Here is a 3,905-nt window from a genome sequence, read left to right as displayed (position 1 = left end):
AATCAACCCCCGCCCGTCCGTCCGTCCGCCCGCCCGCCCGCCCGCCCCGTCGCTATACCAACTGAGCTCTCGCAGCAGCATTATTGCTATTTCTCACTACATCAGGCCTGCTACACATCATGGTCTGAAGACTGAGCTGTCTTGTAGAGAACTGCGTCTTGGGTTTGACTGTTAATGTGTATAGCTATCCTACTCGCATGAGGCGGGACACGTAATTAACTCTATTTCCTTCTGCCACAACAGAAATGAGAACGATGGTTGGTCGTTAGAGGCTGACTATAGGTGAATTCAAAATTACGGAGTACAGGCAGAGGCATGAGCCACACTCTTTATTTGCAGTTTGTAATGATGTGATTATAATTATAATGATTAAGTCAAGGAGGATGAGGTGGGCAGGGCATGTAGCACGAATGGGGGAGACGAGAAATGCATATAGGATATTCGTGGCAAAGCCAGAAGGAAAGAGACCACTTGGAAGACCAAGGCGTAGGTGGGTGAGAAATATTAAAATGGATCTTAGAGAGATAGGATGGGATGGTATGGATTGGATTGATCTGGCTCATGATAGGGATCAGTGGAGCGCTTTTGTGAACACGGTAATGAACCTTCGGGTTCCATAAAATGCTGGGAAATTCTTGCGTAGCTGCACAATTGGCGGCTTCTCAAGAAGGGCTCAGATCCATAAGTAAGTACGTAATGATGTGATGTTTTAGTGGGGGGGGGGACAGACAGTGGTTCTGTGTGTCGGTCGTGAATGTTGTATACTCAGAGTAGAAACAGTGACTGTTGTTATATCTTAAAATCTACCAGAAGGCATTCGTACGAATTTGCTTTTACATTAGAAAATTGACCAGTAGCAGTCCGTATGTGGGAACAGTGTCCACAAGTGAATTTATGACTTGAGGTTCTCACAGCGGTGGTAATGAAGAGTTCTATGTTCTGGGATATAACACCGCGTAGTCCGTTGAAAATAAACCGACGTTTCTGAGGAACCTCTCATCTCCATCTTCAGGGTCGAAGAACAAGTCGAGCAAGAAACCAGCATGAAGCAGCTAGCAAGCTGCAAGCCGATTCTAACGCTTGCTTCCTGACCAGCTTCACGCTGGTTTCTTGCTCGACTTGTTCTTCGAAGACATGTTCCTCTGAAACGTCGGTTGACTTTCAACGGACTACACAGCGTTATATCCCAGAACGTAGAACTCTTCACAGGTGAACCGTTTAATTACTTTTCTCCCATTTACCTTCTATGTGGTCACGGTTTCATGTTATGAGACAAGAATAATAATAGAATTGTGCATGTGCTTAATTAAGACGTATGGGGGACTAGAGGTATAAGTCCACGCATTGTTAATTTCGATGCCCGACCCCTTTGCCCCTGGGACTCGGTATCTGTTGTGGAGAAGGGCCAGATCCCTGATCCCTGCACGGAATATAAAGCTGGTTCCCCAGCAGTCACTGCATAGGTTCTGTGGTAGTTATCGCCTGCTCGGTGTTGCCACCGTTGTTCTTATTATTTGTGGGCCGTTCTACGGCGCAGACGGATAGGCTGGTTAATGAATAATGAATTAGGAAGCCTGTGGAATGAAGCGGTCGTGGTCGAATTCTACATACTGCCCCAGAATTGGCTTGGAGGGATTGAGGAAAACCTCGGTAAGGATATTCAATTGCGGGACCTCCCGAATGCAAAGTAGTTGTGTTAGATATTCGGCCTGGACGTCGGGGTTGTTGTTCTTATTGTCGTTTGGGTTGCGCGTAAAATCGTCGTTGCTGAGTTCCTGACACTTTGGCTGAAATTAGGTTAAGATTCATCCGAAACTTACAGAAGAAATGCGCCTGAGTCCACTACAGTAATTCCGCAAACAGGTTTACAAAGTGCATGACATTGAAGTATACTTAAGAAATTTGTTTAAAATCATCAGTTGATTGATAGTGTGTGTCTGTGTATGCACTTGATTGCACTGAAAAAGTCGGTAGGTTGTTGTTGTAGCTGGGCGTTAGGGTGGACCTTTCTAAGTTACTGTTACAGCCATCTGCAGTATCAATTGGTTCTTCAAGGGAACATGTTATTGTCTGTTGGCTCTTCTTCGTTTGCATTCTTCGAAAATGATCTGTGATATAACGACAAGTAGTCTTGTGGAAGTCCACCGACGTTTCGGAGGAAAATTCTGCATCCATCGTTAGCGTCGAAGACCACTCTTCATAGCCACTACTGTGAGAACTTCAGGTGCAGTATATTTTGTAATGTTCTCAGCTCCCTTTTCTTTGTGGCAACAGTTAGTTAGTTATTGGAGAGGGTGGGTTTCACCATGCACTTAGACCTGTATTGGTCCATTGTGCTTCCCTCTATGATTTCTACCAGTCTCTATATCCTACCGGTACTGGTGCTTACCATCAGTCCCGCCCAGCCAGCAAGATCGGCCTCTACTAGCTGAGAGGTATCTATACTGCTTCCCCCATCTACCAGAGGTATTAGAGACTGCTGTTGGGCGGGAAACGTCCGTAATTTGGCTCAGTGACCTCCTTTGGAGATATGAGATTCTTTTACGTGCCGTAAAGCTACGACACGGGACCCACGGCTTAAAGTCCCTCCCGGAGAACTTGTTCCCTGAATTTTTCCGCCCTTAAAAATTCGACGACCTCCGCCGAGTATTTGAACCCGCGTAATGTGGCAACAGTTGATGTCAATTGAAGCATACAGTAGGAAAGTGCGCATTTATTAAAATTAGATGAATCATTTGCTATTTATCAAGACCCTTTATCGTGTGATTCTTCTGTTTCTTTCCAAACCACCATCAGGTGAATACTGGCCTTACTGTGACGGAGTCTCCATCCCAACAAGCGTAAATTAGGACTGCCTGGTGTGTAAGCCAAACGTTCAGAGCAGCGTCAGGTCTTAACACTCCAGTCACGGGCCTACAATGTCGCACATTAAAATCAGTTGTCTTCTTCTTCTTCTTCCTCCTCCTCTTCCTCCTCCTACCCCCTCTGCCTTCTCTTGTAATTGTGTTGCTGTTGTTTTATGTAGGTTAATAGACAAAAAATTTCCTGTCTCTTCTGTCTTCCAGTCCTTCCTTCTCAATTTCTTGTTAGCTCTTTTCTCGCTTCTTTATGTGTTCCAGCAGTGGATGCATCATCTTGTTCTGGGTCATCCCATAGTGGTTTCGAGAAAATCTCTATGAATCTAATGAAACACACACATATATATATTTGTCTATCTGTGTGTGTATATATATATAAGCTGAAGCATGTTAACTTTACGTCATCGAAGACGTTGTCCAACCTGATATCGCCTTGCCATATAGGGCATATCGGCTGATTTACAGACAGTTGCATTTATATATACAACATACGGAATTTACCCATAAACGAAGCACACTGACCTAATGCTGCATCTTAGGTGCTTTGTCATTTCATGTTAGGGTATAATAACATAGGTACGAGATATTCGTGCATCTCGTAAGAAATTTGCAAATACATGTATGACATGTATGCTGCAAGCCGGAAGGTCGCGAGTTCGAGTCGCGATGAGGTCATTGGATTTTTTCAATTGACCTAATACTTCCAGCCGCAATATGGCCCTGAGGTCGACGCAGCCTAAGTACCAGGAATATGCTTGGAATATTAAAAAAGATTAATATGAAAATAGATTTATATCGACCGTCATTTCACTGTTTACATCCTGTGAAAAGACAATCTCATTAACAGAAGTTATACATTTTGTAAGATGTTTTACAGATATTTAAGACCCTTCATTAAGTTCGATCGCAACACAGAAGTTTGTAGGCGCTGGGATAGGTTTTCTCCGAGTACTTCGGTTTCCCCTGCCAATCTTCATTCCACTAAATTCTCCATCATCATAATCACCCGGGGCAGGTACAATAGGCCAATCAGTGGTCGCCGTGCCG

At 44.2% G+C, this 3,905-nt stretch overlaps 1 long non-coding RNA gene across 1 annotated transcript in view; it reads left to right on the top strand.

The window, feature by feature from the left end:
* The window catches only part of LOC111871020, a 524,678-nt gene that overhangs the window by 1,659 nt on the left and 519,114 nt on the right, over nucleotides 1-3,905 (top strand). The gene's annotated exons all lie outside the window — the stretch shown is intronic.

The sequence above is a fragment of the Cryptotermes secundus genome, unplaced genomic scaffold (genome assembly GCF_002891405.2).
Source record: "Cryptotermes secundus unplaced genomic scaffold, Csec_1.0 scaffold1606, whole genome shotgun sequence".
Taxonomy (NCBI): Eukaryota; Metazoa; Arthropoda; class Insecta; order Blattodea; family Kalotermitidae; genus Cryptotermes; species Cryptotermes secundus.
This window is presented reverse-complemented; position numbering and strand designations above follow the sequence as displayed.